The sequence below is a fragment of the Esox lucius genome, chromosome 18 (assembly GCF_011004845.1).
Source record: "Esox lucius isolate fEsoLuc1 chromosome 18, fEsoLuc1.pri, whole genome shotgun sequence".
Classification (NCBI taxonomy): Eukaryota; Metazoa; Chordata; class Actinopteri; order Esociformes; family Esocidae; genus Esox; species Esox lucius.
In genome coordinates, this window is record NC_047586.1 from 20,191,678 (window position 1) to 20,217,777 (window position 26,100).

Consider the following 26,100-nt stretch of genomic DNA (forward strand, 5'->3'; position numbering starts at 1 on the left):
CTTAACCATTGGTGGAATCATTCCTGGTCATTGGATGCTACAGAGCAAATGCTTAGGCTGCTTTCAGAAGGCAGTGGGGGAGGAGGGGGGGGGGTCTGTTCGGGGGAGGGCAAGTGATGAGGGGTCGGGAAGATAGTCTCGCCTGTCTCACCTGACAGATCGGAGAGACCAGCAAGGTGGATCAGCAGCTGCCCTGCACAGGCAGACAGATGAGGCACGAGCACACGTCCGAGACAGATACACACGCACCAAGAGTCAGGGACGCACCCACGTATCAACACACACACACATATACATACACACACACATACATATACATACACACACACATACATATACATACACACACACATACATATACATACACACACACACATACATATACATACACACACACACACACACACACACATACATACATTTTTGTAAAAGTAAATTGAACTAACTGTGAAAAAGAGATTTTTTTGTTGCTTTCAAGGAATTCATTAAAAAAAATTCTAACAGGTTAGCATGTCTAGCTAACTACCTTAATATAGTCCTTACCCTAGTTCTAACATTAACCCCAAACTCCTGATACTAACACTAACCCCATTGTTAAATTTTACTAATCCTAACCCCTAAACTGGAAATATAATTTTTTTAGCAATTTTTGTATGGATTTCTATATTTAAAAAAACATGGTGGCTGCATGTACACACACACACAAACCACCCACACATGCGACCTGAGTAAAACATAAAGGTCGAACAAACACCACCTGAGCCACGTGTACCTGGGACAGGCCGCACAGCTGTCCCATAATGCAACTAATGACCGAGGTCGACTGGGACAGAGGTGCCAGATTCTGGCTCTTGTAGCGGAATAATAACAGACCCAAGTCAGTGGGATAAGTGTCCTTTGTTGTTTATTCAAAAATGATATAATAGCTAATGTATTTTCTAAAAGGTTCACCCCTTCATTTTCTCTGTCACCATTCTCTTCTAAATGTCTTTGTGCTTCCCCAAGTGTCTCTGCCACGAACAGCATTCTTACATTACAAAGAAAACGCCACCTACTTTCCCCTCCACAGTTTGGACAGCTTCCATTCATATATGTGTATTTTATATTTTATCCTTATATGGTCTTATGTAGTTTCCACTCTGTCTATCCATGGGTCTTATAACAGTCATATGCAGGATTTTGAGTTCTTGGCTCTACACACACATACAGTACATACATATCAAAATCAGTAATGGGCACCAGAAATTACAGTATACAGCACTTCCTCCTTTGTGCAGTTTCATATAATAATAATAATAATTTTAATAGCAAAGCACCACTCCTATGCCCTGTGTTCTTTAAAACAAAAGCATACAACTGATAAAAATATATTAGCAGAAAAGGGCAGATATTCTCAGAGCGGATATACACACAGAAACGCTAACAAACAGCACACACCATGAACACACATAGGCAAAGTGCACACACAGCAAGATTTGTCTATTAGATTCACAAGGCTATGCTAATTAATGCATAAAGGAACACATTGAAAGGAAAAGTATACTGATTACAAACTACGCGTAATATGAAAGGAACAAGGCATTACACAATGAGGTTAGAAACATGTATCAGAAACACTGTGCTGACTTCAGTTCTGATGCTGAGCGTATATAGTAATTGACATTTCATCAAAGACTTGGTTTACTTTCATGTGCCAACTTCAAAGATAGAAAAGGTCAATCATTTGAGGGGTCACTGTTGCTTGAATTCTTTAATGTACAATTCATTTAATTATTTAGGTTTTTATATGAACTCTGTGTACCTGTTAGGTTAGCCAACGGGAGGCCTTGTTAAAGAGAGGGCTTAATCTCATTGTGTGCGCTCACGCTGGGAGGTTTTAAGAGTGAGCAGGGTTTGCACATAGATATGTTTTAATTTTAATGTATTCTTTTTCCTACCTCACTGTAGAGGTGTTTATTGTGTATACTAGTTATTTGTACATTATTGCTAAAGTAGAGAGTTGCAGGTAAAGCTTCATTAGCTTTATTTTAGCAGCAGAATATTATGCTGGCAGCACTCAGATTTTCTTTATCACAATAAAAGCCATTATTGAAATTTTTAAAGCAATATAGTAAACATTCTAGTCTGTAAAAAAGAACAGGCAAGAACAACATTGGAACATTAAACTTAAAATGTACAGACTTGATTGTTAACCATATTGCTGCCCATTTTTCCTGCTCCTAACACATCAACTTTGAGGATAGAATGCTCGCTTGCTGCCTAATATATTCCACCCACTGACAGGTGCCATGATAATGACATTACCAATGTTATTCACTTCACCAGTCAGTGGTCATAATGCTATGGCTGATCAGTGTTATATATACACTGTAAAATGTTAAAATGGCAACATCGCCCCCACTGTGACAAGGAGGAGGACCCCAAGGGCTGGTAACAAAATGAAAAAAATCTCGGCTGTGGAATTAGGTCAGCCAAAGACTTCCACAAGGCTAGAAAGGCAGTTTTCCAGCAATGACTGCTCATCTGCCTGGAAAGGCATCAGACATAACCTACGAACCCAAGGCTTGTCTAGCTGCAGTGGACCATGCACTGACAGACAGACTAACTCCGCTCTACAGCCCATTTGACTCCCCCATAGCCCAATTCCTCTCAGGGACCTCTATCCTCCACCATCCCGGGAAAACCCACCCTCTTCCTGGCTGCTGCAGGGGTAACCCTACTGATTGGATAGTCCACCGAAAGGGTCAACCGCCCTATATTGAGATCCTATAAGACCATTTTTATCCCGTCCCTGTGGTCCTCAGCCACCGGTGTTCTGTCTCACAGAGGCTCACAAGGCTCTTCTTGTTCATCACATCTCATCACATTTACTTAGAAAGATGAAAGGTGATTGTTGTTGTCCTTCGCCGCACTCGTCATATTACGCTCTCAATATTTAGTCAATCGAATCTAACTATGAACCTAAAACTATTATTTGTTTTCTTTAGAAGAATCCAGTAGATATATTGGTAAAGGTTATATTATTCTCGAGCAGTGGCGTCATTAGCCCTGGGCGTCCAGGGCAATAGCCGTGGATCTTTTATGAATAGCCCCAGATCTCAAATGGAACAAAAATAATATTAATAATAAACAGCCCCTGATCTATTCATCTATAATTCCGATCGCTATTATGACAATGTAGAAGTGTAGGCCGCTAGCGTGTACATCGAAATGTTCAGTGTGTACATTCAAAACCCTGTACTTTCTGTCCCGGGCGGGGCGGGAGGGTGGGCTAAGCCCCGAATATATTGGGATCGTTGCGACGCCGCTGGTCTTGAGGTTAACAGCTGAATGAAAATCCAAGCAGTATTCTCAACTTTTAAATATGTAATTTCAAGTACTTTAAAGAACTGGTGAAGTGATGTTTCTCTGAACCTCAGGCTGTAGGCCCAGGCAAACTGGTTCCTCTTCCTAATCAGAGGCAGCCTGCCTTTTCTCACATGATGAAAGGAGGGTTAGAGTTGGAACAGTCTGGTAACCACTGAGTTTGTTGTGTAGTTTCCTGATAACACTAAATCTGTCACTGCCTTTTAATCAGAATTGGATTTATTTTCTTTTTAATGCATCGGTTTTAGGTTTCAGTATGGCAACCTGGGTTAGGAAAGTTACTTTAAATATGTAATGTGTTACTAGTCACTGAAAATATATTTCTGATCAATTTCATTCATTGTAATTTCATATACAACAAAGAGTATATCTACAAAGGGTATATGTATCTGAAGTGAATATCTACAAGAACCCTTACATTTATCAAATTGCTAAATTATCCATGATAATCCATCTTAAAACAATTCCATATGGCAGCTTGTTGGAAATCACAGACGAAGGACAAAGAAGGGCAAAAGAGACATTAGAAAAAGGCAAACAGGAATATTTCCTACATTCATTGCAGGATCAATCAATATTAGAATTGACATAGTCTGCCATAACTGGATGTTGAATTTCCTAATTTATGGATTTTGTATTTTTCTAAGCAACTGCTTTCTACTTTAAGTTGGGCAGCATATTTACATGAAATACTAAAATATGTAAGATTTCCAGTTCAAATTGATTAAATGTCCCATTGATTGTCAAGAATTTGACAATTTGAACACTTACCTGAACAAGAATTAAAAGGGGTAGTTAGTCTACTCGGTTGTGCATGTTTTTCTTGTCGTGGTGGACTGACTGGGCCCAGTGCTTTGCAATATTGTTGAGAAATAAATGGTGCTGTCATATCTTACCATCTAGGAAAGATCTATTTCATTATGTGAAAAATAATTGCCATCTGGTCCTTTTCTACAGGTTTAATGTTTATGTTTTCTTGGTGACACTTTGATATCTCAATAAATTCAGCTGTTGAAGTCTGTTCAACGTTTGATGTCCATTATGCATGTGGGAAAAAAGATTGAATCAGCACAAATTAGATTGATCAATAAAAAGCCCCACTTCTGGTCTTTTAAAATTAAACCGTTTTTGACCAATTATTTTTGTTCCTTTAGGATTTTAATTTAGATTGCTAATTGTATTTTCATATTTTGGGCCAGGATCCAAAATATGCTGTTGCAAGAGTGCATTTTTCACAGGTTGTTGCAAAATGAATGATTGCTAGGCAACTTACGGTTAACATTTTAGAAATGTTGCTAACTTATATCCTACATTTCATTATCCAAAGAACTGTACAATGTCTTGATTTAAATGGGTGGGGAGAGGGGATGAATTAGCCAATCAGCTGCTAGGGATGATAAGGTGGACATGACACAACACATAAGGACATGGAGCCATGAGACATGGAGATTAACACATCAACTCCTGAGATATGAGCCTGCCTTCATTGCCCTGGGGCATTTGGATTTGATATTTAGACTGGTGGAAGACTGACTCAAGCAAAAAACACACTTTCAGCTGCATCTGGTCTCCCATCCAGAGATAGACCAGGGCTGTGGCATGTAGTAATTTAAATGCTGCAACCTCCTGGCATTCATACTGTATGTATGACAAGTCAACCTTGTCAACAGTCAATATCACACAGGGATATCATGTTTGTTCTCTGAAGTCCAAGGCAAGTGGAATCATATGGCCTATCTGTATACAGAGGAGGTTGAAATATCCAGTGGATATCTTGTCTGCACTGGCCGCAATTACAGGGCAGAGTGCCAACACACTTTTCCTAATCAAAAGTGTTAACACATTCTGTACATTATGTTGCAACTGCATTTCATATAATTGAGGGCAGCATGATGTTACAGCTATCTTTGAACATGGTGTATTGCAAGTAGCCACTGAAACAAGATGAAATAAAGAAAAGTATCCATAAAACATGTGACCAGTTATTGTTCTGGAAAGGTTGCGACATAATTAGGTAGCTGAACAGAGAGTTAAAGGCTTATTTAAATGTAGGCGTGAACCGGCTCTGTTTGTACCAGGTGAAACCTGTGATTTCCGGTCACAAATCTGGATCTGCGGTCAACCTTTGCCTGGCAACATCAAGCTTAAAAAGGGAGGTTGTGAAACAAAAACAAGATGCTTTTAAGTTAGCAGCAAATCTGATCAAACATGCGAGGTGTCAATTTTTTCCACAAACACATATTTTCAGAATATTTTTATAATCCAAAGACAAGAGTCATCATCTGCTTTCATGAAAGTTTTTGTGATCTGTTTACAGTATGGTTTCTGGTTATGTAAATAGTTACTGTTTTTTGTAATCCATTACAACTCTACCTGGATGCTGACTGCAATACCCTGCCATACTTAACATACTGATGTCCCTGGAGGCCCAGTTTGCAGAGGCATTCTGTCTTGTGTTGGAGCTTAAAAGGGGCAGTGTGAAAACAAGTGTGTTTACCAGGTTCTGTTAGGTGAACAACTAGAAATGTGTTAAAGCGATTCTGACATGTTAACTTTGACAGAACTTTGACAACCCTTTTGAAGCAGTCAATCTGTATATTCTGGTCTTTTGAGTTTGTTTTCCCTAGCAAATTAAATTACCCCGAGTTCTATATATTTACTTCTCACCATATTTTTGTGTAAATTAATCTGAGTCATCGATGAAAGGGTTACACTAGGCTAATGGTTGTTTTTCCTTTCAATAAATAAAAGCATTTTGAGGACACAGAGTGTTGAGCAACTACATTTGAGGCAGTCTCAAACTTGTTTTTCCAGTTTTTTTTATTTATATTTCTAAGTGTATCTACACATAAGGATTGGGCTAAATCAGTTGCCAATTGAATGGTAATTTACTGAGTAATTTCAGTCCCTAAACCACAGATTGAGATATTATATCCCAATGACAGCCATTGGACCATGTCACACTAAATCCAAATCAAACTCCCAAGTGGGTCCTCCTGAACATCAGGAATCAAAACAAGTCAGCAGGGGCAACTGTCAGCGCAATTCCCATCAAGTAGGTTCACGGATTGCTATTACCATCAAGTAGGTTCACAGCTTGCTATTACCATCAAGTAGGTTCACAGCTTGCTATTACCATCAAGTAGGTTCACAGCTTGCTATTACCATCAAGTAGGTTCACGGATTGCTATTACCATCAAGTAGGTTCACAGCTTGCTATTACCATCAAGTAGGTTCACAGCTTGCTATTACCATCAAGTAGGTTCACAGCTTGCTATTACCATCAAGTAGGTTCACGGCTTGCTATTACCATCAAGTAGGTTCACGGCTTTCTATTACCATCAAGTAGGTTCACGGCTTGCTATTACCATCAAGTAGGTTTGCGGCTTGCTATTACCATCAAGTAGGTTTGCGGCTTGCTATTCCCATCATGCTGGCTGGCGGCTTGCTATTAACATCAAGTAGGTTCATGGCTTGCTATTACCATCAAGCAGGTTCGTGGCTTGCTATTACCATCAAGCAGGCTTGCAGCTTGCTATTACCATCAAGTAGGTTCACGGCTTGCTATTACCATCAAGTAGGTTTGCGGCTTGCTATTACCATCATGCTGGCTGGCGGCTTGCTATTAACATCAAGTAGGTTCATGGCTTGCTATTACCATCAAGCAGGTTCAGGGCTTGCTTTTACCATCAAGTAGACTCATGGTTTGCTATTACCATCAAGTAGGTTCACGGCTTGGGTGTATGATGGAGTGAGGGGAGAGAGAGAAAGGGCATCTGAGCATAGGTAATCAAACGTAGCACGTGATCAACAGATTCCTGAAACTAAACCCCCACATACTGGTCTTTACAAGAAGGAAACAAGTGCCGAGGGAGTTTGCCTTGTGCACTATTCTAACAATTCATGAAATGTGTGGTGGAGGATTAAACATTGAGTATCACCTCGAACTAGTAGTTTCACCAGACACCAGAATGCTATAACAAAAAACATGGTTAACTATTATGTAAAATACCTGTCTGGCTGTTTAAGAGCTGCCACACATCAACAATGGCTGAGCCGAGGAACGTTCACTCAGTGTTGGCGTTAAGTGAGTGCTGTTGGAATTGTGACAACACCTCCAGCTGTCGTTCTAGATATTCTGCAACCAGATATTTCAATACAAAAGATATCAATATTTCTGGTTACAGTTAGATGGTACTCCACAGACAGAGAACTCAGGCAACAACATGCAATCTAGCAAATTAGCCTACATAGCAATCCTAGAAAGCTATTAGTGCAGAACACTGTATAAAACAAGAAACAGAAAGGCAGTTATAAATAACATTGTCAGTCCACATTGTCTACTGGGTGGCACAGTTCTTTTTGCAAAAACTTTGTCTGTAAAGGTAGCATAACTATAATGATTATATGATCCAACAAAATGTGGATACCTTTGTCCCAATGCAATGTGTTGACTTGCTCGTGCTGTGGCAAAATCAATTCCAAAAGACACTCATTATTGCCCTCCTATGTCTTTTTTTGAATGTTTGCTAAAAATCCCTGCTGAGATTTTTTTTCCCCCAGCTAGGCATAAACACATCATCAAATTAGTTAAGTGTTCTGGAGATAAGTAAAGCATAAACTGTAAAAAACAATAGCACACTCAGGGGCTGGTTTAAAAAATGTAAAAAAAATTAAACCCAAATATTTGCTTATCATATAGGCTTAAATAAATGTATATCAAACAGGTTTTTGACTTATACGTGTACTCAAGTTCTATTTATTTTATGCTATGCATATTTTCCAATCAGATTTTTTTAATCCAGGTGGATAAGCTCTGATAAACTATCTCAGAACAAGGGTGCAAAGTAGGCCAAAACATAGTTTGTTGCTTCGTCTTTTTAAAAAAGCACTTGCCCTTCCTGGAGCCGGAAAGCAGTGAGAACTGTAGCCAGACATAGAATGAGGTTTCCTTTCTATTTTTGACAATCCTTTGTCATTCTGTGTATTTGACGGTGCTTATGGTAAATATGTGGGATTTGAAAGACAACAGAGGCATTCAATATATATTGCTGTGTATTTGTATACAGTTGAGACCATTCGTATCCATACTATTGTCAGTTAAGTTTGCCATGCCTACATTTGAAATGTGCTGGAGTATTGAACACTATTTGGTATTATTTTCTTGAAACTCACTGTAAATTATATTTATGCATTTTTCCCAAGCCTTCCCACTGCTGCCCTGTTGTGTTAGTTGAATTCACATTATAAATGCTCTAATAAAATATGTATCTTTTTATAATCCTGTGTTGCATGCCTTCTGTACTGTATCAGTAGCCAGTGTGACGTGTGTGTGTATATGTGTGTATGTGTGTTTGTGTCTACAATGTGTTTGTGTGTTTGTGGTATTTACTGTATATAGCCTAAGGTAAGCATGTTCCCACTCATTTGCCTCCTAAACCCTAATCACATTCATTGTTACATTCAGACGCACATTCTTTGATTTCACCAGCCACTGTAATAAACCAAACAACTGAACTGTAATAAAGCATCGCTCGCTGCCGTAGGGAGAAGAGCAAAAGCAAATTCCCATCTCCGTCTCTGTGATCTCAGCAACAGAGTGAATAAATCCCTTCTCAGATTGATGATGCATTTTCTTCGTCAAGGTAATTACCATGTTTGAATTTGGGCTGAGGTGCCTTTTTTCAGGTAATCTCACGCTGGGAAAGCCAATAACAAGAGATGGAGCGAAAGAATGTGTGTAGGTATGAGAAGTCTGTGATTGTGTGTGTGGGGGTTTTTGCATCTTGCAAGTCTGTGTGTTTGTGTGTGTGTGTGTGTGTGTGTCGTTGTGTGCTTGTGTGTGTAAACAAATCAGTGAATCGTCTCAACAGAATTACCAGTTATCCGGAAAGTTATTTAAGATTAGCAAAGTTAAGTTTTGAAATTGTGGTTACAGCAAAAGCTGCAAAGACGTTAGAGAACATATTACAGTATGTATTTTCTTTTTTACAGCATTTACCAAAACTTTGTTCTTCATACAAACTGTTAGTTTTTGTGAATCAGAGAGGCAGAGAAATCCTGTAACCATTCTCTAAGGACTCCCAACGTTTACAATATTGTTGTATTCTTCCAATTTGATATGATTCATGTTCAGTTGGTTCTAGGTGGTGTTTGTTGTACAACTTGACATGATAAATAACCCGAGAAATGTCGTTGGGGGATAGCTGCTCACTAAAGATATTTAGTGGTCACAAACTGGATTGTCTGGAAAAGCAGAGCAACAATAAATTGTGTAAATTTTTTTGACCAGGGTCCACATTTCTCTGGTTCAAAGTAATGTACTACTTAGGAAATAGTGTTTCATTTGGGCTGCAGTATGGCTTAAAACAATAAGCCAGTACACTCCCCTTTACATGTTTAACTCCTCAGTTTGTGTGCTCTAAAAGAATATCAAAGTCAAACAACCAATTCACCAAAGACAGAAGACACGCAGGTCCCCAATCTTTCACACACACACACGCACACACGATATGGCCAAAATTAATAGAATTCACATGAATATGCTGTGTAGATTATTGTGTCCTTTTCCCCCCTATTTGATGTATAATCACCATCGTAATGTAACAAGGATGAAATAAATAATTTCATATCCCTGGCGTGACAGTTTCCCTATTAATAAAGTGTCAGAATCCGACCTCTCTAATGCATATTAAGAGTGGGGGTAGTTGTGAAACTGCAGTCCTCCCTCCCAACTCCTGTCCCATCTCCATCAGGTAGAGAATATTAAGGCCCGTTTTCCATTTAAGAAAGTCAGTCCGTCTGCTTAATTCCCCCAGCTGGTGATGAGGTCCAGCATCTAATATCTCAGTCCCTCCTCTATCTCCCTCTATCCAAATGGGTCTTTTTTTTATCAGAGCCAGCCAAGAAGAGCGAATGTCAATGAGTCAGTGAGTGAGTCAGTGATTGAGTTAGTGAGTGATTACCCATTGTAAAATAGCATAGTGGTTAGAGACATGGACCGCTGCATAGTCAACTGGGGTTTAATCCTTGCCTCTGACAAAACAAATTGGGCATTAGGATTTGTTCCGGATAGACTAAAACTTTGTTGGATAAAATCTTCAGTAACTACATTATAGGAAAGCCGAAAGTAAAACTGTCTAAGTTTATATTGCATTGGACAAACTGCACTGATAATGAACATATTGCACTCGGTTTTGACTTAAATTTTTTTGTTCACATTGGGGTTATTTCAGAAAGCAGTGTTAACATACTCTGAGTTGACGGTTTCAGAACCGGTGGTAACAATTAGTTCAGTCAGCTCTGAGTTAAGTCCGTGCACGAGGAGATAAAAAGCCCTCATCAATGGAACACAGATAACGTGATTCATCATGGCAACAGTAGAGAAAGATCTCGGACCCTGTACTTCTCCCAAGTGGAGTTAGATATATTAATTAATGCACATGCAGAATATGAGTATATGTTCAAGAAAAAAGCTATAAAGTATCAGCAGCAAAAGAACGTGAGCTAGCGTTGCAAAAAAATTGCTGATCGAGACAATGCATGAGTATAAATTGAAAAAAAAAGAGTCACATCTAGAGTGTTCCACTCATTGAACATTTATAAAATGTGGGTGTAATATCATGTTCAGAGTTTATTTATCAAATGCACTGAATAACACTGTGTCATTCTGGACAGTGACATTATTGTGACATGACACACATTTGCGTAGTGGCATGATATGTCTTGTGCAGGAACCCAAAAGCAGACCAGGACGAGGTAAGTATAGGAAATACAAGGTGAGTATTTATTTGGAATTCGAATGTGGAAAATGATAAGGTCCAGTTGGTCGGCAGGGAGTGAAGCTGGAAGACTGGAGGTTTTTTGTGCTGGTCCAAATGTGCTGCAGTGAAGTAGACAGCCAGGCAGGTGTGAGTGACAATCCAGGTGAGTAACTGTAGACAGAGGAACCGGCGGCAGATTAGCGACAGGCGAAGAGACAAAAACAGCAAAAGACTTTCCGAAACAAGACGCTTGATACGAGAGCTAAACATACGGGTTACGCTAATGATCCGACAGGGAATGGATGTCTGGTCGCGGCTTATATGGTGCAGGGAACGGTAATCAGGACCGGGTGTGCAGATCGCAGCAGGTGTAAGTGGTTGGAGACCGGGATGTGTTCAGGAAAAAAAGAACTTCGGGTTAGAGCATAAACAAAACACTGGCAAAACAGGCTCAAGATGCTGGATCCATGACACATAGTAAGAATTAAGATATGTATGAAGCAAAAATATAGCAATAATATACATACAAATGTAAACTAGCAGCAATTTTAAAAAGAAGAATGGGAAATATAAACAATATTGGTAGAAGTATTGAATATTATAAATATAATATGAGTGTAATATGCCTATTAATGGTACATCCAAAAGGATATTCTAATGTACATTAAATGTAAAAAAAGACATCAGAGCATTAATGTTCATGTGTGATCAGTATGATCATAAATCAGTGTTGCTGATTGAGGAGCCTTTTGACCTACAGGTAACGAGTTCAAACAGGTGCAGTTAATACAGGTAATGAGTGGAGAACAGGAGGGCTTCTTAAAGAAAAACTAACAGGTCTGTGAGAGCCAGAATTCTTACTGGTTGGTAGGTGATCCAATACTTATGTCATGCAATAAAATGCAAATTAATTACTTAAAAATCATATAATGTGATTTTCTGGATTTTTGTTTAAGATTCCGTCACTCACAGTTGAAGAGTACCTGTGATAAGACTTACAAATACTTGTTCTCCCCACTGTATACAGTACCTATAATGAAAACAATCCATTCACTCCATGGCTGGTTCTTTTCTTTAGAAAACAATAACAGTACAAGGCCATAGAAGGCCTTTTACTGTAATCAGTTTCTAAATGAATGTGTTACACGTACATTTCTGATACGCAAATGGCATTCCATTCGCCCGGGGGCGGATGAGCAAGGTGTTGGAGGATGAAGTGCATGCTAGTTACAACAGGGATTTGCTTCTCTAGTGTTTGTCTCCTCCAGTCTAAAAGGGTTATACCTAGACTCACGCCGACGGATTCACACGCTGCTATATGGCATGTACAGTACGTACTGTAGCTCAGGCATGTCTTCAAACTCCTGTTCATGCGTGTTTTGCGGAAGTAAACATCTCTACACACGTATCACATGCAATACTGCCCGTTGTATAAATAGCACAGTGGTTAATAGCAGTCTGCCACATAGCAAAGTGTGTATCGATTCAGCCAGGGACAACAACATTTACCACCTCTAATCGTGGGCCAGCAGAACTAGGGCTGCCTGGTTTCTTTCAGTTTTTCCTCATTCTTCCTCTATCTCTAGCTTTTTCGCTCTAACTCCCCTCCCTTCTCTGTCTCTTCTCCCCGTTGAGTACAGCTTTGGAACATGTGTCGGTCTGTTTCTCTGGGACTAGGCTTCGGATCAGCAAGCATGTTTAACACATTGTACCTCAATCTGTTTTCAGCTCCTGCGTCTGAGCACCGTTGAAAAAAAGCATACAGACCCTATCTGTTTGAAACACACACCCTAACTGTTTGGTGGAGCAAAATAAGGGAGTTTTGGGATGTTGGAGAATACTCTCAGGGGGTCCTGAATGGCTGAGTCAGAAGAAGTTACAGTCCGACAGAATTCTTCACAATTACAATGCTAGATAGGTGATGCGTTAAATTAAGAATTGCTGCAGAGAATTTTGAAAGAGAGTCTGTCGCATTCTCTTTCACATGCACGTGGGAATATTTTCTAATCAGACTACTGCAGGGAAAATCCTGAAGTGACCTCGACAGCTTGGAATCTGCTCTGGCACAAGATCTTTACTGTTATTCCCTAACATGATTACCAAGGATTCCAAATTCAGAAGCTGACCATCGGTTTCTGACAGGTCATGTTTGATTGCCAAGCATATTGGATCTGTGTGTTAAAAATAAATAAATAGAAAAATAAAAACTACTGTTAGAAAGAGACAAATATATTTAGGAAAATAAATATTGTCTATCAATCAAATTTGGTGCACATGACAGTTCGGTCAGGACAGGTTCTTCCAATATCATAGAATCTCTAGCTTCACTAAGTAAGCCAGTTTATCTATCTGAAAAAATAAGAAAAAGTTAAAGATACAGAAAATCCCCAATCAAGCTCCTTGAGGGTTGGAGGAGGTGTGATATCTATAATAAACTTTAACAAAGTTAATGATATCGCGTGGTTTGAACAGAAATTTCACATTAGCGTATTTCAATATGCGTTATTGTAATGGGCATGTTACAGCTCATCTTTATCACAGTTGTTGAGAAAAACTGCCATGCATGTGCAGTAGACTCACAAAGCCTTTTTCTTGAGACTAATCCTATTGATATTTGGTCATGTTTGTGTATGCCATTACATCTGAAAATACGTAGGTGTTTCAGATTTCAAATCTGAAATGGGCATCGGAGGACACTTCTCAATTCTCATTTCTCCCATGCGGTGGAGTTGTAATGTGGCAGGCCTTAATTGCGAGTTGGACTTGTTGACATTTGGAGGGAGTGAAAAACAGGGGGAAAACAACACAAATGATTCTGTCTAGCTCTAGTTATCATTTTATACACACACGATTTCACAATTTACACCACATTCTGACGATGCAGGCGTCGTAGCTTGTTTGTTGCTCCTACATGACAATGCAAAACATTCAGAAATGTTGCTTTTGGTTTTGAGGCCGTTATAGAGTCCTGATGCATTGGAAGCTGTATACAGCCATCACAGTCCTTTTCTAACAGACGGCAACTGGATTTTTTATTCTTAATATATATTTATACTGTCAGGATGGATAACATTCTTGATTTGTTGCTGGACAGTAAATTTACTTTGTGTAGAAATGGTTGCTTAGGCCATGTGTACAACTAATCTGTAAATATGCACTTATAGGGTATGTTCAACTGTGGCTGAAATGAATGAGATGTCTGTTAAACGGTGATCATACTGTCACAACACTAATAATGTCATAGATTACTGTTTTAACCTCAAGAAACTGAGGGCTCAATTTTCCAGAAAGCCTTCCGCTCAAACTGTCTGAGCAGGCTAATCCCTGTGCATTGGACCTATAACCTTGTGACTGGAGTACATTCTCATTCCAAAATGCATTTCAACATGTTATTATGCTCAACTGCTAAAAGTTGGTTTGCTAAAGAGAGCGTACTTTGGATTTCATATCATACCATCCATCCATCTTCTTCCGCTTATCCGGGGCCGGGTCGCGGGGGCAGCAGTCTAAGCAGGGATGCCCAGACTTCCCTCTCCCCAGACACTTCCTCTAGCTCTTCCGGGGGGACACCGAGGCGTTCCCAGGCCAGCCGGGAGACATAGTCCCTCCAGCGTGTCCTAGGTCTTCCCCGGGGTCTCCTCCCGGTGGGACGGGACCGGAACACCTTCCCAGGAAGGCATTCTGGAGGCATCCGAAACAGATGCCCAAGCCACCTCAGCTGACCCCTCTCGATGTGGAGGAGCAGCGGCTCTACTCTGAGCTCCTCCCGGGTGACCGAGCTTCTCACCCTATCTCTAAGGGATCGCCCGGCCACCCTGCGGAGAAAGCTCATTTCGGCCGCCTGTATCCGGGATCTTGTCCTTTCGGTCATGACCCAAAGCTCATGACCATAGGTGAGAGTAGGAACGTAGATTGACTGGTAAATCGAGAGCTTCGCCTTGCGGCTCAGCTCTTTCTTCACCACAACAGACTGATACATCGACTGCATTACTGCAGAAGCTGCACCGATCCGTCTGTCATCCCGTTCCATCCTTCCCTCACTCGTGAACAAGACCCCTAGATACTTAAACTCCTCCACTTGAGGCAGGCACTCTCCACCAACCTGAAGTGGGCAAGCCAGCCTTTTCCGACTGAGGACCATGGCCTCGGATTTGGATGTACTGATTTTCATCCCCACCGCTTCACACTCAGCTGCAAACCGTCCCAGTGCATGCTGAAGGTCCTGGTTAGAAGGGGCCAACATCCGCAAAGAGCAGAGACAAAATTGTGTGGTCCCCAAACCTGACACCCCTCCGGCCCCTGGCTGCGCCTAGAAATTCTGTCCATAAAAATTACGAACAGAACCGGTGACAAAGGGCAGCCCTGCCGGAGCCCAACATGAACTGGGAACAAGTCTGACTTACTGCCGGCAATGCGGACCAAGCTCCTGCTTCGGTTGTACAGGGACCTGACAGCCCTTAGCAAAGGACCCAGGACCCCATATTCCCCAAGCACTCTCCACAGGATGCCGCGAGGGACACAGTCGAATGCCTTCTCCAAATCCACAAAACACATGTGGATTGGTTTGGCAAACTCCCATGAACCCTCCAACACCCCGTAGAGGGTATAGAGCTGGTCCAGTGTTCCACGGCCCGGACGAAACTTCCACACTGTTCCTCCTGAATCCGAGGTTCTACTATCGGCCGTATTCTCCTCTCCAGAACCCTGGCATAGACTTTCCCGGGGAGGCTGAGAAGTGTGATCCCCCTATAGTTGGAACACACCCTCCGGTCCCCCTTCTTAAAAAGAGGGACCACCACCCCGGTCTGCCATCCCAGAGGCACTGTCCCCGACCGCCACGCGATGTTGCACAGGCGTGTCAACCCCCACAACATCCAGAGACTTGAGGTACTCAGGGCGGATCTCATCCACCCCCGGTGCCTTGCCACCGAGGAGTTTCTTGACCACCTCAGTGACTTCAGCCCGGGTGATGGACGAGTCCACCTCTGAGCCCTCATCCTCTGCTTCCTCAATGGAAGACGTGACAGTGGGACTTGACGAAGTACTCCTTCCACCGCCCGACGACATCCTCAGTTGAGGTCAACAGCTGCCCACCTCTACTGTAAACAGCGTTGATAGGGCACTGTTTCCCTCTCCTGAGGCGCCGGATGGTTTGCCAGAATCTCTTCGAGGCCAGCCGATAGTCCTTCTCCATGGCCTCACCGAACTCCTCCCAGCCCCAAGTTTTTGCCTCCACAACCACCCGGGCTGCAGCCCGCTTGGCCTGTCAGTACCCGTCAGCTGCCTCAGGAGTCCCACAAGCCAACCAGGCCTGATAGGACTCCTTCTTCAGCTTGATGGCATCCCTTACTTCCGGTGTCCACCACCGGGTTCGGGGATTGCCGCCTTGACAGGCACCGGAGACCTTACGGCCACAGCTCCGAGCGGCCGCTTCGACAATGGCGGTGGAGAACATGGTCCACTCGGACTCAATATCTCCAGCCTCCCTCGGGATCCAGTCGAAGCTCTGCCGGAGGTGGGAGTTAAAGATCTCTCTGACAGGAGACTCGGCCAGACGTTCCCAGCAGACCCTTACAGTACGCTTGGGCCTGCCGAGTCTGTCCAGCTTCCTCCCCCGCCATCGGATCCAACTCACCACCAGGTGGTGATCAGTTGACAGCTCCGCCCCTCTCTTCACCCGAGTGTCCATGACATACGGCCGCAGGTTAGATGAGACGACAACAAAGTCGATCATCGACCTACGGCCTAGGGTGTCCTGGTGCCACGTGCACTGATGGACACCCTTATGCATGAACATGGTGTTCGTTATGGACAAACTGTGACTAGCACAGAAGTCCAATAACTGAACACCACTCGGGTTCAGATCAGGGGGGCCGTTCCTCCCAATCACGCCCCTCCAGGTGTCACTGTCATTGCCCACGTGGGCGTTGAAGTCCCCCAGTAGAACGACAGAGTCCCCAGTCAGAGCACTTTCCAGCACCCCTCCCAGAGACTCCAAGAAGGTCGGGTACTCTGCACTGCCGTTCGGCCCGTAGGCACAAACAACAGTGAGAGACCTATCCCCAACCCGTAGGCGCAGGGAAACGACCCTCTCGTTCACCGGGGTAAACTCCAACACATGGCGGCAGAGCTGGGGAGCTATAAGCAAATCCACACCAGCCCGCCGCCTCTCACCATGGGCAACTCCAGAGTGGTGAAGAGTCCATCCTCTCAAGGAGTGTGGTTCCAGAGCCCAAGCCGTGCGTAGAGGTGATCCCGACTACCTCTAATCGGAACCTCTCAACCTCATGCACGATCTCAGACTTCTTCCCCGCCAGCGAGGTGACATTCCACGTCCCTAGAGCCAGTTTTCGTGTCCAGAGATCGGGTTGTCTAGGCCCCTGCCTTCGACTGCCGCCCGATCCTCTTCGCACCGGCCCCTTATGGTCCCTCCTGTGGGTGGTGAGCCCAAGGGAAGGCGGCCCCACGTCGCCCGTTCATATCATACCAACAAGATACTATTAATTTACAGGCATTTTTGCAGGAAAGCAACTGTCCAACCGAATTCTGGTTAGGTTACTTGTCTAGTGGAAGTCATAACATACAGTAGGTTAAGTTAAAAGTCAATCTCAGAGTACCCTGTTAACCAGACCAGTAACCAGACCATGTCCTCTATCTCTCAACATCTCTCAATTATTTTCTATAACGCATTTGTGTCTTAATTGTGATAATGGTCATGTTCCTCAGACTAAGCTGACATGTGCTGGTCGGAACCAGTCTAAATAAACACAACATTTTGCTTTTATTTTCTGTCTGCTGAGAAGATGAAAATATGTTGTCAATTGTTGGTGTTTTTCTTATTCATCATATTGACTGATTGAGAGTATGGACGAACACTTCTTTCAAATTGTTATGTTTTTTCAATTTGTTTTAGGTTTGCCTTTTCTGAACCTGTGTCCAATATCGCCTTTTTGATAGGCTATTATTCCTTTGATTTACTTTTTGCTCCCTTGGGGGAAAGGTCTTTACTCAGCACAAAACATGCTATATGGGTTGCTTGAGTGTTCTGGGTTGTTCTAAACTCATTTCCCTCAAAGGGAGGAGTAATGGGAATCACCGTTGCTGGGACTGTCATTTGAAATGTAATGTAAAAGGATGCTCAGTGGTATTGTGCTTTTTTTCAGTTCCCTTTTCATCCCTCCAGATCATGTTCTCTAACTTCTCTCCGTTCGCATCAGGTGTAGTTGGAAAATAGCTTTTCTGGACTTTATTCATGATTTATTGTTGTGTTGTGTTACACCTTCTGATGGAGGTGATTGACATTACCACAGTTGAACATTTTTATGCCAGGCTTCCGATTCACCTATGACTCATTCAGGTTATGGATGATTCCTCTATGGAAAATTCCAGAGACAAGCAGTTTCAAGCAGGCCAAGCAGATGACGGTCATCAGCTTCTCAACTGTGTCCTGGCTGTTCTTCAGGAGATGTTTTTTTACTTGTAATATTTAGAATGTTTAATCATTTCCTCCTGACTTTCTCTAGCCATTAGATTCACAGGGCAGAGCTGTATTATGAGAATTGATGGAGTTCATTGACTCCGGGCAGAAACTACAAAATGACTGACAGATGAGAGACATATAAGTGGATTCGAAATGCCATTGTTTACACAGATGCATTATTGTGTTGTTGATGTTATACATCATCCTTACAGTTTGTGTGTTGAATTGTCTTCTGGCTAACAGACAGATCAAAGTTGAAGAGAAGTGAAGAGTGATATTTTATGACTAGTTGTCCTCTTATTTAGTCAGCAAAGTTAAAAGAAACGGTAATTCCTGTCTTTTTGGTTAAATGCAATGTGTCTTGCAATGTTCAGTGTAGTACCAGATCACACATAAGCCGCTTTCTTGGACTAGTGTAACTACATATGTCTTACTGATTGTCGTATTTTGTAATGTTTGTGCATTTCATCTTTTAGCTTTCCCTAGTGACTGTAAATGTAGCGTTTTTTGAGCAAATGCAGTTTGTACTTCCTATGTTTTCTGGACTATTTTAGGCATTCATACGTTTTATTGATAGAGATAGATTAGTAAAACACATTGTTCTTATGAAAGATCTTTGGGCCAGATTTGATCCCATGATGCATTATTTACACCAAACATCTTTAGTCTTCCTTACTGAACTTGTATTACACTACTGTCGGCCTCTCACAAGTTTGTCTTATACTGTACGAGCCTCTCATTGAAATGATAGTTTCCTGTTTCAGTCAGTTTACAAAATGCAGCTACATGTGTGCAAAGAAGAAGTGCACAGGTAGCCATGCTTATGACATTTCCTCTGGAGATGTGGGATGACAAAAAACATGTTGGTGTAGTGGACTATCATGAGAAAGCTGGAATTGTGAACATGCAGTGGAGTTTTATATAACTGTTGGGGCACAAACCATTTCAAAATATAGGATACATACCGGTTAAGCTACAAAACTCCCTCTTGCAACTGATGTGTTTATTTAACAAACAGAGTGGCTCCACAAAACACTTTTAACGACAGAGCGGCTTGCTTCTACCAGGTGTTGTAGTACACATACTGGAGAGAGAGAGAGAGAGAGAGAGAGAGAGAGAGACCTTCTTGTGTAATTGGTTTCCTTCTCTCTCACACACATGTAAAAATAGCAGTGTCACATTTACAAACCTAAATTAGGAATGCAACCAAGCTCAGAACCAATGTGCCTACATGGCCATACGTGGACAGCAATGAGCTCAACACCACTGAAGGCCACAACAGAAAAGAAAGACAACTTTTTAGGGATACAGATCCATTCTATGACAACAACCTTAATAGATAAGCAGGACACACTCACACTCGTCACCATCTATATCAATCGATCCAGCACAAAAATATGGCCAATGCACAAACAAGCACTGATGATAAAATATGCTTTCACTCACCAAGGCTGAGGGCTCACTTGAAGAGAATGGTGGCACAGTGGTTCTTCCTCTGGACCAACTTTTCGATTACTTTGGGAATGCTGAATCGGCTGGCTTTCACTGGACAACATGGCGTGTTGAGTCGAGGCTGTCCCATGGTATTGCGAGTGAAGGTTTTTACCCTCTTCAAGGTGGAAAAGTTCCTCTCTGACTCGGATGTCGTCATAGGTGTTGTTATGATAATTTTCAGCAGAGTGACGGTCTCAGCAAAAGCCTCCTCTAGGTTGTTCTCATGGATGGATCTTAACAGAGACAGGGCTGTCTTACCAGTGTGAAACTCAGTGTGGCGGTATGGAGTGGTCAGCTCAGACTTCAACATTTCCTTGTTTCCTAGAGGCCATAGTTTCACGGTATGGAGTGGTCAAGCTCAGATGTAAGGAATGACAGGGAATAGCGAGCTGTTTACCAGCTTGGCAGCGATCAGGTGGTCACTTTGTGAAAACCTCTGCTCCACCTGGGAGATGACTGTGTCGCATATCTCCATCAATGGCGCTGTGTTGGTTACTCGTAGGCCTGGCTCTTCTGTTGTTCCATTGTGAACAGTGGCAGCCCATTCATCAGTTTGCTTCCGCATACATCAGTTGTCTCATCTGGCTGTATGATAACAAATAATGTCTCGTCCACTTGCTTGGCTATCTCCTCCCTGTACACTTCATACATATAGTCTAACAGTTCGTTTTGTATAGTACCAGATGTCTCTTTGAAGATGGGCTGAGCGTCATAGTGCCTCCGAAGTCTCGAATCGCCCTCACACCTAGTCTCAAACATGCATCTAAATATTCGAGGAATCAGGAAGTCCATCGACTCGTTGTGCCCCTGCAGTGCGTTTTCACACAGTTTAATATATGTTATGATCTGACTGAGAACGTACCTGTTTTTCTCCACCTGTTTGTTATGCTGCTCAATGGAGTGCCTGTATGCACTGTCAACTTGGGCTGCAACATTTACCCTTCCAAGTAAGCCCAATTTCACAGTATTGTCCAGATAACTCCCGCTGCTCTCATGTTTTGCAATCCCATCAGAAATTTTTTTCAAATCTTTGTAACCTGTCCTCGACCAAGTACCATCTCCACCAAATAACAGACATGGAAAACAGAAGAGTGCCTTCTTTTGTATGCTAACCGTTAGACACTATTTCTTCAAAAACCACTCCATGTTAAACCTGCGGTTACTTTTACCAGCAGTTTGAGTGGTGACAATATCCCGTGGCTAATGGACACCAAGTCGCTTTACTTCTAAGTTTCTCCTCCAAAATAAGGGTTTCAAACCGGTGCTCGAGTATGAAATCCTCTTCATTCATTTTCTCAAGTTATCTGGCGTTTGTGAAGCTAGCTAGGACAATCTACCCTCCCCGCTCTTCTTGTTGACTAATGTTGGCGGCAAACAGACAGACAGCCAATCTCAAATTACGCTTAGTGGGGCTACACTGTCAAATTCGTGTGATCGACATTGATCACACTAACATTCTGAGCATGTGTATTCATATTTTATGTAAATTGCATTGTGAGAGGGAGGCTAGCACCACATTCATGCTTAGCCTATGGCTTACTACTGCAAACTCAAATCTGCAGAACGCTGTCTGAAGCAACAAGGCAGGGACCAAAGAACATTAAATAAAATCCTAACACAAATGATATGCAATTTAGGAAGATGCTATATTCATAGATAATAATTATAGGAACTCATCTTCGAGAAATAAAAAAAAACATAATTTTGTTGCAGTTCTTTCTGTTGACAAAAGGTGGGGCTGTGCCCCACCGGCTCCTTATGACCAGTCACCCCTGTGAACATGCAACCAATCAGTACTATCTAGCTTTCGATACAGCTTGAAGCAAAAACCTGGATCATTTACGGAGCACCATTCTGATGACCATACAGAAAAAGAAAGATTTGGAAAAAGATTTTTGAAATACGAGAAGAACAGTTCTAAAATGCTCTATTGACCGAGTCAGAGGTGGAAAAAGTACAAAGTAAAAGTACTCTGCTGTGTTCACCAGTTTTAGGAAGTTCCTACATTACTGCAAAATGACCAGATAAACAGAGTTCATAACTAACCAGTGACTTTAACTGGACACTGTACACTCTTCCTTTTCATTCATTGGTCACTGGTTACTTTTGAACTCCCTTTACCCGGTTACTTAGATCGTAATTAAATACTTCCCTAAAGTGGTGAACAGCCAAACTCAGTTGAGTACTTGTGCTCTGTACTTTTTCCACCTCTGGATTGAGTAGATGAGATTAACTTTCAGCACTGATGGAGAGTTAAGACAATGAATTGCCTACCATCATTTGACAGATCCAAATCGTATCGGATGTCATTTTCAGAATCCGAGAAAACATTTATTACAGTGACTTAGCACACTGAACAACGCTGAAACATGCAACGTCTTGCTAAAACCAAGGTCTAAGAGCTCTGCTCTGTGCCAAGTACAAAGTATCCAAGTGAAAACTAGCCTTTGGGGGCTGTGAGATGCACATTAGGATGGAGTTGGTAAAAATAGGCCTGGGGACTAGAGAGCCACAAAGCTCTTTAATGTCCATTCAGAGAGATTAGAACCAAGGACCTGTGGACACAAATCAAATCAATATGCATGAATGCTACAGTTCGTTAGTCAGTAAAACACATTCAAAATCAACCACTGAATACTAAAACTCTGAATTAACAATGAGATCTGAACTCTTCAGAACAGTCTTTCAGTAGATGTTTTAGCGTGAAACATATTCAATGACGGAAGCACGCGTTCACAAACACAAAAACTGAAAAACACACTCACCAAAATTGAGACAGGGAAAATGTTCCCATTAATCCCACTTCTCCTGGTTTTTCACTGTCATTTATATAGAAAACCCCTCCCTCTCTAGCACACACACACACACACACACACACATGCACGCACACACAGTCCCCTGCCTGTGACACTGTGACATGCTCCTAACTCTCCCCATCTTCCCACAGTCCCAGAGGATCATAAGAGGATCATAAACACGGTCCTCCCAGCCGGATTTGTGACTTGCTGGCACCACAGGACGTCCCAACCTCCACTGTCGGATTAAGCCCCACGTTCTCTTCACCAGCATGTGGAGCAGAGGCAATTTCCGGTCAACGACCAGGACCTGCAGTTTGACTCACAGTTTCTGGGGGGATTTATGAAGTACCCCTGTTTGTTAAGGCAGTGACGGTACAGATGTAAAGCCCCAGCCCGTTCGGGGGAAATCCTCCATCGAAGGCTGTAGGTGAGGCAGGACAGGTGATTGGGGAGCCACTAAAACACCACAGGGGAGGTCCGTCACATGGATCGGACCTAGGTCTACTAGGTTTTCCACTAACAGCAGAGACCTCGGGAGCCTCTGGTGAATGCTGTCAGTGTCCGCCAGTGTGTGTTGATTAGCCTATTTAGACTACCTTAAAAATGTCATTTAAATCAACACTTGCAGTGTTTTGGTACATGTAAGGCATGTAATGTGACAGTCTTGTTTACCTGGTGTAAGAAGTTAATGTTTCATATAGGATCTGTTTCAATCATTGTGAAAGCTTTCACCAATCTATCTAAATTACATTCAGTATAAGCCTAGAATAACATGTTCCAATTGAAACAGTTATGTGGTTTTCATTACTGTCCACATGCTTCCTACCTATAACGCTCAGAGACAGTACAACCTTTGAGCAATAACAAGATGTTCCAGTATGCAATAACAACTAGAGATAACCAAGAGGAAAAGGACATGTGTGTTATGACTACTGAACGCTGTGCTTCTAAATAAAAACGGGTCCACCCATGGAGAAGGTGTGAGTGGCTGAGTTGAATCCTACAGGCAGGCTCGTTCCTGGCTCAGTGGAGATCAACGGCTCTCTCCCTTCTGCAGAAGTGACTTCTAAAACGTCTTTCTGACTCTTGGTGTGGTTCTTTCTCATTAGACAAATTAGACTATATAGAAGTTTGGTGAACTGAACCCAACATTAATTGGTGCCGAAACCCGGGATCCGATACCTGCCCGTCGGGGCGACGGAGGAACAACAGGTCATTAAACCTGCCGGCAGCCCCGCCGACCTTCACGGAGGGGGACCACCTAGGTGTTGATCCGCGGCCGTCCCGAGGGACAGTGAAGGATCCCGTCGAACCAGGACCTCACCGGGAGCCGGAAAAACGGTAAAAGTTTGCGTTATCTTTTAGAAAATTGTAGTGAGTCGTGTGGAAACCACTAAGAAACTGTATTCGTGGGTTAGATAAAAAGCGTGTCTGGGATACGTTGTCTAGGTCTGGGACCTGGTGGGGAAATCAGGGATTTCTAGCCAACCTAAACGCTCTCTACGGTCGTGGGTTAGATTAAAAATGTGTCAGGGATACGTTGTCTAGGTCTGGGACCTGGTGGAGAAATCAGGGATTTCCAGCCAACCTAAACGACAGTCGTGGGTTAGATTAAAAACGTGTCAGGGATACGTTGTCTAGGTCTGGGACCTGGTGGGGAATCGGGGATTTCCAACCAACCTAAACGCTGAGATCTGGGATTTTCGTGGAGAGACAGTAAATGGTGGATTCGATAGGATTCACTATAAACAAGATAAGAACCTTTTATTGAATTAAAGTTAAAATTAGAGGGGACGTCCCAGGTAAGTAAATGCAATTATAGTATTACAAAATGGGGCAATGTAATGAGAAAACGTTAACCACAGATGAAAAATACATGCGCAATAATCACCCGGGTGCCATAACGTATATAGGGGAATGGAAAAAACATTTTGATTTTTCAGGCAACTTGAAATTAGAAGAACTGCAGTTCATTAGGCGAAATTTGCAAAGTAAGGAAATTTTAAGCAAGGGAAGAAGACGGGAAAAAATCCAAGCCCAATTAACGGCAATAGCTGTGTGGATAGAACAAGCAAAGAAGAGGGAACAATGCAGGGAGGAGAAGAAGAAGCGGAAAGCAGAAAAAGCATTGGTGGGGTTGGCCAACATCAAGCCTGATGAAGAAACAGGCAGCAGAGATAATTGCATTAACGGAAGCATGCATCTTATATGCAGGAAAAGAGGTATCGATCTACACTGACAGCCAGTATGCCCATTCAACCATACACGTCTACGCTGCACAGTGGGCAAGAAGAGGCATGACCACCTCCACTGGCAGACCCGTGGAACATGCGGAGTTACTCATAAAGCTGTTAGCAACTATACAGCTTCCAAGAGCATTGGCCGTGGTAAAATGTAAGGCACACACGAAGGGGACAGATGATGTAAGCAAGGGGAATGCATTGGCCGACGCTGCAGCGAAATTGGCAGCCCTGACACACTCGATCATGATCAGCATGGTGGGATAACACACCACTGGAGAACATTGGATGGTAGGACGGCAGATAGGGAGGGGTGATTCAGGTGTGGTCTACATGACTGAACCCATACAAGACCGGATACAGGAACCAGAGTATGATGAGACCCACGTCATCAAGATTGAACCAAAGGAGGCGGGAACACTGTTCACCTCTATGTCGGCCCTGACACTGAACACTCAAATCAACCCCCTCATACCAATTGAGGTATTGAAGGATATGCAACAGCACGCATCAATAGTGGAAAAAGAACGATGGGAACGGGATGGTGCCACGAAGAACGATGGAGGGATATACACTGTAGGGGACAGACCCTGACTGCCAAGAAACCTGTTCGCTCTGGCTGCAAGATTGAGCCATGGTCCCTGCCATGTCTCAACAGGAGGGATGGAACTAATAATAAGGGATGCGTTCCACGCATCTCCAGGACTAAACTCTTATTTAAAAAAAATGTGTAGACAGTGTTTGATTTGCTGTAAGCACAACCCTCAAGGTAACATAAGGCCAAAACGGGGCAGATGTCCTAGCGGTACTTACCCTTTTGAAATCATACACATGGACTTCATAGAATTAACAAGTAGCACAAATAAATACAAATACTGTCTAGTGTTAATAGATACGTTCTCCAAATGGGTAGAGATAGTACCAGCTAAGAAAGCAGACGCATTGACAGTAGCCAAAGC